General features: G+C 38.4%; 1 protein-coding gene and 1 non-coding gene across 3 annotated transcripts in view; one reads left to right on the top strand and one right to left on the bottom strand.

The window, feature by feature from the left end:
• Nucleotides 1-12500, bottom strand: part of LOC144964842 (uncharacterized) — a 46865-nt gene that overhangs the window by 19190 nt on the left and 15175 nt on the right. The window contains exon 1 of one of the 2 annotated variants that reach the window (XM_078899552.1): nucleotides 8160-8582. The exons of the other annotated variant lie outside the window; for it this stretch is intronic. The gene's annotated coding sequence lies outside the window, so the exon portion shown is untranslated. Of the gene's footprint in view, nucleotides 1-8159; nucleotides 8583-12500 lie in introns of those variants that run through there. 2 annotated transcript variants of the gene reach the window in all.
• On the top strand, nucleotides 9487-9605 carry LOC144966813 (5S ribosomal RNA). Its single transcript, XR_013644290.1, has one exon. It is a non-coding gene; the product is annotated as a 5S ribosomal RNA (ribosomal RNA).

Genomic DNA, 12500 nt, shown 5'->3' with positions numbered 1-12500 from the left:
GTGATTAGTACTCATTAAATTCGCTCAGACTATACATACGTAAAAGGGAATATATATTTTTCTTTGATGGTACGATTGAGCGGACATGTAGAACTAGTGAGTATTTACTTAAATACACATCATCTATGGTAAGACCGTGCAGTTTGGTCATCGTTCAGCACTCACTAACTGCCATTGTTTATATTCGGGCGACTGTCCGAGGGGCGTGGCTATTTTCCCTCCACAAGGTGTCTATTATAATATGTACAAATTGAGCGTTTAAAACGAAATACGAGAAATAAAGTTGTGAATTGGGTTGTTTGCAGAAAAAGCAAAACCAAATGTACCCCCCCCCCCCCCCCTCCACCTTGGTCTAGGAGTTATATTTTCATCGATGAGAATATGCACCCCCCCCCCCCCCCCCCCCACACACACACCTTGGTCTAGGATTTATATTTTCATCGTTGAGAATATGCACCCCCCCCCCCCCTCCCACACACACACACCTTGGTCTAGGAGTTATTCCATTTTCAGTAATAACAATATGCACCCCACCCCCTTGCCTAGGACTTATTATTCTATTTTCAGCGATGAGAATATGCCCCCTGCCAACTTTGTCCAGGAGTTTCATTCCATTTTCAGCGCTTCTACTTCGTCTAGGAATTGTTATTCCATTTTCGGTAATGAGAATAGGACTGAGTCAAGGAGAGAGCTAAGTTAACAACATATTATGGCTGGTGATTTTTCTAAATTCGCAATCAAACACTCTAGTAAAACATCACGACACAACCAATTCATTATCTAAGTTTGTTATAAGAAAATATTGTCAATTCAACCGCCTTTCAAAACAACAATGATGACAAACAAAAAGACATAGATCTATTATTCAAAGTGAAGGAACGCCAAAACATGGCGATGAAACCAGTTGAGGCTATCATGGTCAACTGCACCCTCTGACAGTCACCATCGTTAACTTATCGCCTGACACTGACCAAAAAATTACGTCAAAAGACAAGTCTTTGGCCACAAAAAAAAGCAAATACGTGAGTTGTATTCAATAGTTCAACCAATGAAATCACTTGCTGCCTTGAGCTCTACTAACGACAACTCACTAGACGGTACAAAAATATAAATAATGTCAAACTATAAGTCCTAGTGGGTTCTACCATAGCCATCGTTAACTTATCGCCTGACACTGACCAAAAAAATTACGCCAAAAGACAAGTCTTTGGCCACAAAAGAAAAGAAATCGTGAGTTGTATTCAGTAGTTCAACCAATGAGACCACTTATTTCCATGAGCACTACTAACGACAAGTCACTAGGCGGTGCAAAAAACCCAAATAATGACGTCAAAAGACCAGTCTTTTTGGGTTTCAGTGTCAGGCGACGGTTAAGGCCACGTTGTAACTTAACAATGGCTACGGTTCTGGTGTACGATGGCAACGCTCTAACACTGCAGGCAGGTCTCCACTAGGACCAGTACTCGCTACATGTACGGCTTTGTGGTCTTGTGGTTTGATACTCGCCTTCCAACCTATAGGTCATTTCGAGCCCCGCTGTGAGCGGCGCAAAGTTGAGTCCTTGGAAAAGGCTTTTTACTCACATTCTCTCACCAAACTCAGGTGTTAATTGAGTAACTGACTGGAAACACCGTTGTATCTATCGAAATTATGTTGTAACGGCGTCTTATGATGAGTATCCCTTGGCTTGGGACATCTTGTGAAGCGCTAGATATTTCGCCCTATAACAGCTCAAGTGTTTGTTTTTTTTTCTTTGTTTTTATTTTACATTTTATACCCCAATCCAAATACAAGCAACTCCCGCGCTTATTCACCAGGCTTTAAGCGGTAGTTAGATAAACCTGATTTAATAGTAGAAGACAAAGGCAATCCAATCAAATTAAACTAATATAAAATACACTGGTGATTAGATCTCAGGAAACGAAAAAGAGTAATTTCCTATTTCCCTTGCGAATGTCTGTGGACGAAGAGCAAGATCCAAGCGCTCAATTGATGCTATGTTTTAGGTTAAATACTCAAAACATCCGCCAGCTGGATATAACGTTCCAACAAACAAAGTATGTGTCACCAGAGATGATTTTATTTTCTCGGGTGTAACTTTGAACGTGTACAGTCTGATTGATACAATTTAGTGAGAACTAATTAAAATGGCTGTCAAAAACAATAACAACGAGTTGAGTGACGTCAATTTCGTTCCTTCTATACATACGCGGAGTAAAAAAAACTATTCACAAAGGAGGGTCATGGGGCCCATATGTGCTATCTCGACAACATGCCAACATGTCGTTTGTGTCGCTCTACGCCATTGTAAAATTCAATCTCATGTCGGAATTGTAAAATACCAAAAAAAAAATTAAAAAAAAATAAAATAAAAATAAAATAAAAACCAACAAAAAAACAAAACAAAACAAACCAAAACAAAAACAAAACAAAAACAAAACACAAACAAAACAAGATAAAAAACAAAAACAACAACAACAAACAAAAAAATTACGTGGCTGTACAACGGTTCTTTATGGCCGCCAATGAAAATGAAAAAGATTTTTAAAAACCTCATGAATCCCATAACTGTAAATTACTGAATGTGAAATAAAACTCACGCTGTACTTGTAGGAGTAAAAATCCCTATTGTCGCCAACGACTTAAAAAATTAACTTTTAAAAATCCATGTGCGTGATGTCTAAAGTTTAATTCTAATGTCCTTGTATTTCAAACACATTTTAAGTTACATATTTAGAAGGCGGTACTTCCGTTTTTAAAGCCATCTCCGGTTGATCTATTTAGGATAGAGCCATACTATAATATAATATAATATAATATAATAATATAATATAATATAATATAATATAATATAATATAATATAATATAATATAATATAATATAATATAATATACAATCCGAGGTCACATGAACAAAATCTTGGTCAGCATCGTGATTAGTTCCGTGACCTTACAATCTAAAAGTCTAAAAAGCCTTATTACTGGGCCATCCAGGTTTCACAATAGCCATCGGTAACTTATAGCCTGACACTGACCAAAAATGACGTCAAAAGACAAGTCTTTGGCCTCAAAAGGAAACAAATCGTGAGTTGTATTCAATCAGTCAACCAATGGAATCACATATTTCCTTGAGCTCTACTAATGACAACTCACTAGACGGTGCACAAAATTTAAAAAATTACGTCAAACAATAAGTCCTACATGGCTCTTGTGTCAGTCTATAAGTTAACGATAGGTTAGACACACCGGTATGATAAATTTTCTACGTCATAGATACATTATTAATAATGTGAAATTGAATGTAAGCCTCAATTTAATATACGAAAACAGACAAAACGGACATTTCGGGTTTCCCCTTTATCAACAAAACAGAATGAAACAGTACAGACGAATCATCAGATTTCATATTGTTATTTATTTCTTCGAGCTTCGAGCAGCAACATTTACATTACGTCATAAATAAGGACTTTCTCCGAAGAGCGGTTAAAATTAAATGGAATTCTCGTAATATTCTTAACATTTGGAGAGCAGATTCTACGTGTTTTGTTTTATATTTTTTTTCCTCCAGGTTACTGAAGCATTATCGTAACTTTATGATCATTATCGAGCTATCCTTATTATTATTGTGATCTATCGTACACCATGATCAAATAATATAGTTTACACTTGACTTTATTTACAAGACCACCCACGAGAATGTTCGCGTTTATCTCACGTGATTAGCGACGCACGTGTCGGATGTTGTTTCTTCCTAATGTCATTTTCATATCATTATAGAAATTAAAATAGAAATAGAAAATGGATCATTTTCGCCTAACAAACATCCGCGGGTCATTTGAAACTAAATTGCGAATCGATAACCTCACAAAAAACTTAACCGTCTCCTCTCTATAGATACACCGGTATATTCTATACATTTTCTACCTCATAAATAAGGACTCTCTCCGAAGAACGGTTAGAGTTAAATGGAATTCTCGTAATATTCTTAACAGAGTATTTGTGAGATATTTATCGCCCAACGGTGAACCATTGCAGGTGAAGCGGACAGTCCTCGGGGACTTTCCGCATAGCCAGCACAGGCCGGTTCTTGTCACAGCTGGGGTGACAATACCGAGGGTGCAGTCTCTCCCACTTTGCAGATGGAATTTCAGGAAGGCTGACTGGGAGGAATTCAGTTCCTATATCGAGCAGGTCTGCCCTGCCATTCCTTCCAAGTCCAAGAATATAACCAGATTTAGTAGGCTACTGGTTAAGAGCGCTCAACGCTCTATTCCACGGGGCAAACGGAAATTCTACACCCCTTGCTGGACAGCAGAGTCGGAAGAGCTGTACCGAGAGTACCAGCAGACCCAGTCCCAGGACACAGCCGATAGACTACTCCAGTCTCTGGCAGAGGGAAGGAAGCAACGGTGGCAGGAGACCGTGGAAAGTCTCGACTTTACACACTCCAGCCGCCACGCTTGGCGTTTGATAAAGAAATTGGACCCAGATCGGAATTTCGCGAAGGCTGCACCGGAATGCGAGGCAGACACAATTGCCAAGAATATTAAGAACCGTAGCAAGCGGGTCCCTAATCAGGCTTTTGAGCGCGGTGTCCGCAAGGCGTACCGTACGATTTTGGACTCGCTACCTGCGGAGGAGTCGGACTGGACGGCCCCGTTCAGTCCCCGAGAAGTGGGTGCAGCCATTAGCGAAGTGAAGAACGGCAAAGCAGCTGGGATAGATGGTGTATATCCCGATATGGTGACGCATCTGGGCCCCAGGGCACGGGCCTGGCTAGCAGAGGCAATGTCTGACATCCTTGCAAACGGAAAGCTTCCACAAGTGTGGAAGCATGCGAAGATAGTTGCCATCCTGAAGCCAGGGAAGCCGGCGAAGGAGGCAGACAGTTACAGACCCATATCGCTGCTGAGCTGTCTTTACAAACTGTTGGAGCGTGTTCTATTAAACCGATGGGGGCCGGTCCTAGACGCTGCCCTGCCACCTGAGCAGGCAGGCTTCAGGGAAGGGAGGTGCACCACGGAGCAGGTCATTGCCCTTACAGAGCATATTGAGCACGGGTTCGAGAGAAAACAGCAAACAGGTGCTGTGTTTATAGACCTATCAGCGGCGTACGATACGGTCTGGTGCGATGGGTTAATGCTCAAACTTGCAAAAATCATAAGGTGCAAAAAGACCTTGAAGTTGTTCTCTTCGATCTTAGGGGAAAGGCAATTCCACGTCGCGCTGGGAGACGCCACGAGCAAAGTTAGGAAATTGAAGAATGGGGTCCCTCAGGGGTCGGTACTTGCGCCAATGTTGTTTAACGTTTACATTAGCGATATGCCGAACACTTCCTCCCTGAGGCTGGGATACGCAGACGACTGGGCACTCGTTACTCAGAGTAAAGTGTGGACCCGTCTCGAGAGCGTACTCAGCGAGGACGTCACCAGACTCAAATCCTACTTTGACAAGTGGTACCTGAAGATGAACACTTCAAAAACCGTGGCCACTGCATTTCACCTATGCAGTGGTTGGCACACCCGTAAACTGAATGTCCTAGTCGGGACCAGCCACTCCCATATGAGCCGCCTCCAAAATACCTAGGGGTGACGCTGGATCGCAGCCTTACCTATCGGGTTCATCTCGAAGGGTTGCCCGGAAGATAGAGAAGCGGAATAGTCTTCTGAGGAAGCTGGCGGGATCGACTTGGGGCGCTAGCCAAGCGCTCCTGAGAACATCCGCCCTGGCACTATGCTATTCCACCGCGGAGTATTGCGCTCCAGTGTGGGGTAGAAGCAGAAACGCTGAGAAGGTGGATGTAAAACTTCGCAAGTCGATGCACATAGTGTCGGGAACGCTAGCAACAACCCCTAGAGAATGGGGCCCGGTGATGGCAGCGATCCAACCCCCCGATGTCCGGAGAGAGACCATTACGGGAAACTGGCTGAGTAAGATCAAAGAGAGAGGGAATGGGGATACCCCTCTCATGCGCATAATGAACGGTGCCCCCGTTTCGAGCCGAAATAAGTCCCGGCAACCCTTGTACGCAGAATCCCTGACTACGGACAGAGCTGCACATACGAGATGGAAGTCGGTTTGGACGAATTCAATCCCTCGTGGGGGCGGGGACCTACACTCCTCTAAGCTTGGTGAGAAGTTGCCAGGCTTTGATACCAGTAAGAGGAGACACTGGGTAGCTGCGAATCGGCTTCGGTCGAGGAGCTGCCTAACGGCCGGTGCGTTACATCAGTGGGTCTAACTTCCTGTCCTTTATGTCCACGCTGTGGGCAAGAACCCGAAACGGCAGAGCATCTAGTCGAAAGGTGTGTTGTGACGATGCTACCGGGCGGGTTCGCGACGGTGCACGAATGCGGACCGGACTTTGCTGATTGGGTCGATCGTCATAACATAATAGTGTGAACCATAAGAAGCTGCTGCCCTTGGATACACAAATAGATTTCCGGAAGTACGTAACCATTTTCTCGTGGGGACTTTAATTTCACAGACGACAGAAAAGACAGAATCCGAGCAGGGTTTCGTTATTATTGAACATAAAAAAGGACGGTCACCCAGACACCAGGAAACTTTAAAAATAGATACAGAAGACCAAACGAAATCTGCGGCAATCTTTATGGGGCTATTATTATGTAAAATGTAGATAATAGGGATAATGCTGCCAAAGTGTAAACTGGTTCAAAGTTACGTCTATCCATGCTTGAGGGCAATTCCGAACTAAACCAATACTGAGAGGTGCCTGGAGATGTCAGTAATCCTCCACCTACTCCTCCTCCTCCACAGTCAATATCACCCTCTCCACCTCCGCTAATGGCTAGGTTATAAAATTTATTTCAAATTGGATTCTAATCAGGAAGCTATAGTCAAGAGTCAGAAATAATAACTAACATTGTAATAATCGAACATTAAACACAATCGGATTTTTTTTGGTGACACGACAGTCCCTTACCCACTGAACCAATCATTAGAAAATTGTGCATGATGCATTTACAATGGACACGAAGACGGTATCCATTTTTATATTTTATAATAGTATGTAATAATAATAATAATAATAATAATAATAATAATAATAATAATAATAATAATAATAATAATAATAATAATAGTAAATAATAATAATAATAATAATAATAATAATAATAATAATAATAATAATAACAATAATAATAATAATAATAATAATAATAATAACAATAATAATAATAATAATAATAATAATAATAATAATAATAATAAAAATAACAATAATAATAATAATAATAATAATAATAATAATAATAATAATAATAATAATAACAATAATAATAATAATAATAATAATAATAATAATAATAATAATAATAATAATAATAATAATAATAATAATAATAATATACTTTATTCATCCATATAAAATGGAAATTTGATAATCAAAATTGTTTGTCAAATTTCACGAAAATTAATTATTTGTCTCCAAGACCGTAGAATCAGTATCGAAGATATTCGAGGGTTGCAACATCGAAAAGCTGCAGTGCAGTCCGCAACTCAAAGATTTCAGATGTAACTTGGGTTTTGTGTATGCTGTGGTTTTAGAACTACCTCCCGCTCATTGAGTACGGAACCATGATTTCGTAATACTCGTTTTATAGTAGCCTAAATGTACATATTGTCCAATATCATAATTTGGCCCCCTCTTCTTCCACCCTTTCTATCTTAATCTTTCTCATCCCTACTAACACCATTTATCCATCTCTCTCTCTCTCTCTCTCTCTCTCTCTCTCTCTCTCTCTCTCTCTCTCTCTCTCTCTCTCTCTCTCTCTCTGCACGCCTTCTCTCTTAATTGTTAACCCCCTCCACTTTCCATGTCCTCATTATAATTTCTCCAATCTCTGGTATAACTAAACAATTTGCTTCAATAGACATCCTCCAAAAGTTACTGGACAACATTCAGTCTTGAAGCCGTTCCTAGGTTTGTTTACATTTTAAAAAATCATGATATCTTGGATGGTTTCACTCAATTTCGAAAATTAATTTATTACGACCCCCATCGTGTTTTACCATCATATTAGTCTAAGAATACTTTGTTGTTATTTAGCCGCCGATGCCCTGAAAGCATAGAGAAAGCAACTGTATTTCTAATCTTTTTACAGCCTGTGTAGAGGAAAAAATATTTGGTGCACCTGAAAATCGAACAAGTTCAAAGGGCAGCTTCGAGGTTTGTCACCAACAATTGCGTTCCTGAGGCCCTGAAACTGTTGCGGTGGAAAACACTGGAAAGTAGGCGGAAAGAAAAACGCCTCCAACTTCTACACAGAACAGTACATTCCAACAAAACAGCAGTAAATCAACCACAGTATTTCACAAAACAACACTGTACATCCACAAGATATTATCATAGCAGTAATTCACAACCCCAACACACAGAACCAACAAATATAAAAACAATTTCTTTCCAAGAAGCATTAAGGAATGGAACACTCTCCCACCAGAAATCCTAGATATTACCAACAACAACAAATTTGGTCAACTATTAAACATTTATCTTTCAACTCAATAACACAATAATGGAGAAAGTCACCATATAAATGTATAAAATCTGCAGTGATGGGCAATCCGCCCTTTGCAGATAAAGACGTTGAACTTGAAACGCGGTTATCAATTTGAGCCAGGGCACACACATTGATTTAAGCCCATCGCTCCCCATAGAGTAAAGACGATCAACCACAGTACGTCATCATTCGCGAAGTCCAAAGGTTTGATGAGGGTCATTGAAATCGATCGATATTTGAAGGACGAATTTTGTAACCAAATTTTTAAATACGAGTTTTTCCATAGTACAGCATGTTAACTGGTTAACACGACCCAAAACTTGTAAACAAATTCTACACCCGGAGTTTCTCTTCGGGTTTAAGAACATTTAACACATAGTACATTTTATCATTGTACGGAGGACGCAAAACGTTAACCAACTGGTGACCTTTAATAACCGCCCTTCTTAATCCTTGTATATAAAAATTCACTAACAAGTAAATACAAAACAAAATAACTAATCAAATAAAAAAAAAAAATTATGATCTTTAAAAATTTGATCTATTTACTTATTTTTATTATTTATTTATTTATTTTTGCCAACTTTGAGGTCAATACCCACATGCCTATGTTTAGTGTGTATGTATAATATATAAGAAGATAAAAATAAACTGGCAAAGTGACGACAAACGTTGGATGTCTCTCACTCCTGAAGTGAAAAAAAAAAAAGAAACAATGGTAATTAGCTATAAGAAAACCATACCACCTTGATCCATAAACACACACGGTGAAGTCTTGAAACAAGTTAGGCAATATAAATATCTTGGCAACATCAATCATAACAGCCGATGGAAGATGAGAAACCGAGATTGATAAAATGCCGGATTGGACCAGCGAAAGCAGCCTTCCAAAACATGACCACAATTTTGAGACAGAAATATTATGTCCAACACAAAAAGTCAGGCTTTGATGATGATGGTCTACGACCATACCACGTTGAAAATACCAGTTCTCGTCCGATCACCGAAGTCAAGCAACGTCGGGCGTGGTCAGTACTTAGATTGGTGACCGCTTGGGAACACCACGTGTTGTAGGCTTCCTTTTTCAGGGAGGTCCCAGACTCACATGGCCGCCATCTTGAGTCTCAGTCTCAAATCAACCATTTGGTACAATGTGGCAGAGCGTGTCTTGTTCTAAGGTGTCATCATCACCTTATTATTATGATGATGTGTTGTGAAAATACTTAATTTAACTGTAATGCTATACTGAACCCATAATATTGCCATTACTCGTGTGAAAGATGAACGCTGAGCAGACATATAGTAAAAAGAATAGAAACGGCTGAGTTGTGAGTCATAAGAAGAATGGACGTTTTTCTTTCTAAAGTGGTGTGTTGTGAGGAGCGGGTTCGAGTTTCGCCCTGAGCGGCGCATAGTTGAGTCCTTGAAAAAGGTTCTTTACTCACATTCTCTCACCTTACTCAGGTTTAAAATGAGTACCTGGCATCTATCGGGGAAAAATGTAATATCGCCTGACTGGCATCCATGTCTCGGCCTACATAATGCAGTTGGCTAAGGATTCTTTTGTAAAGCGGTTTGAGTACGTTTGGAGGATATTGCACGATATAAAAGCTCAAGTTTTTAATGTACAAGCGCTGGCTTACTGTTGAGGTCTTACCATGGCTACTCTCTTTGTAAATCATAAGACATATCATCGTTTAAGGAAAATTCAGCTCAGACATTCAAGGTTACAATATCTCACACGACGAATAACCTAAGCTTTTTTAATTAATGAAAATCGTGATAAAATCATAAAATCCGATTGAAAAAGAGAGCGAAGATGGAACCAGACATCTTTCCTTGTCCAAAGACACTGCAGTCTATTAGAAAGACGTAAACAAAATCCCTAGAATCCCTAGAAATTAGATAACGACTATAACGTATCTGGAACGTAAGTTCCTTGTTTATAATTATTATTATTATCATCATCATCATCATCATCATTATTATTATTATTATTATTATTATTATTATTATTATTATTATTATTATTATCATTATCATTATCATTATTATTATTATTATTATTATTATTATTATTATTATTATTATATCATTATTATTATTATTATTATTATTTATTATTATTTATCATTCTTCTTCTTCTTCTTCTTCTTCTTCTTCTTCTTCTTTCTTCTTCTTCTTCTTCTTCTTCTTATCATTATTATTATTATTATTATTATTATTATTATTATTATTATTATTATTATTATTGATATCATTATTATTTTAAAAGTTATTTATCATAATTATCATCATCATTTTTGCGTATATAACTCGTTAATGGAGAAATAGGGAGAGAGATATATATATATATAGAAGGAGAAAGAAAGAAAGAAAGAGAGAGAGAGAGAGAGAGAGAGAGAGAGAGAGAGAGAGAGAGAGAGAGAGAGAGAGAGAGAGAGAGAGAGAGAGAGAGAGAGAGAGAGAGAGGAGAATGGATTACCACCGGATTTGGAGAATATATGTTTTGGAGACAGCTGAGAGAAACCCCAGACAAGAGATTAAATAACGTTTTCTTTTCTTTTTTTTTGGGGGGGGGGGGGGGGCATCTTTTTTATGAGCCACAATTTGGCGTCTATCAGAAATCCCAGAAGAATGTCAATGTCACTTGCCTTCTCATTTCAAGGATCCTGAACTTCAATTATATTTTCTGATATCATAATGATTTACAGGGTAGGGCGTCCTAAAGTATTTCCCTCATTTCAAATTTTTGTTATTCTAAGACCGTTATAGTTTGCATCTGGTTTTCGGCATTTTCAAAAGAAAAGTCATTAGACTGATGCTCATTAGTCGTATATCTCCATTGCATTAAAAAAAAAAATTAGCAAAATCAACCTGAACTTAAAAGACATAATTTTTCCTTTCTTCTATTTCGGAATAATGTAAATGTGTCAGTGCATGACATAATCAGTCGGAAGGTGAACATTTTTGGATTTGCATTTTTAAAATATTCTTTTTCATTTTCTGAAATAATATGCTCATTTTTTCGAAATTAGATTATTGTAACTCCCTGCTTGTCAACTTGCCTCAGGCTTCTACAAAACAATTACAACTACTGCAAAACAGTGCAGCAAGATTAGTTTTTGGCAAACGAAAGTTTGATCATGCAACTCCTTTGTTGGCCTCTCTCCACTGGTTGCTCATTGAAAAGCGCACCTATTACAAAGCAGCGTGTCTTGTTTATAAGTATTTGACTGGTATAGCACCGGTCTATCTCAAATATCACGTGGTCATGTGTGAATTTGAAAATTACACTTTACGATCATGTAAACGAAAATTTCGGAAAAAAGGTCAAAAACAAAATTTGGTGATAGATCGTTTGCTTGTTTCGGCCCCGAGATTTGGAATGAACTACCACGTGGTCTGAGGGAGTGCAAGTCTTTGCCTGTATTTGCTTTTATTGACGCTATGAACCCTTGATTTGGCTATGAATTCATTGCATTGTACATTCTTTTTTATGATTTTTTTTTTTTCAAAATTGATAAATTATATTTAGAAGAAATTAAGCTTTGATGATTCCCGAAGATGTACAAAAACGGTTGATTTAATCATTTATGAAAAGAACTCACTTTTGATAAAAATTGACCTTCTAACTAAACTTGGCAATATCTAAGTTCAAACCTTTTCACCATCCGACTGATTATGTCAGTCACTGTAACAAATGTTGCTGCTCGAAGCTCGAAGAAATAAAATAACAACAACACAAAAACAATGTGAAATTGAACTTAAGCTTCAATTTAATAAAATAAAACAGATAATATGGACGTTTCGGGTTTCCCCTTTATCAACAAAACAGGATGAATGAAACACTAATAGACGAATGAGACAATGTGATAGTGGCGTTGTTAAGGTGATTCGCCTTAAAAACGCCACTATCAGATGATGGTGAAAACCAGATGCAAATATCTATAACGGTTTTTAAATAATGAG

The sequence above is a fragment of the Berghia stephanieae genome, chromosome 2 (assembly GCF_034508935.2).
Source record: "Berghia stephanieae isolate SIO BIC M18660-M18661 chromosome 2, UCSD_Bste_1.3, whole genome shotgun sequence".
In the NCBI taxonomy this organism is placed as follows: domain Eukaryota; kingdom Metazoa; phylum Mollusca; class Gastropoda; order Nudibranchia; family Aeolidiidae; genus Berghia; species Berghia stephanieae.
Note: the sequence above shows the minus strand (reverse complement) of the source record. Positions and strands in the feature narration are given on the sequence as shown.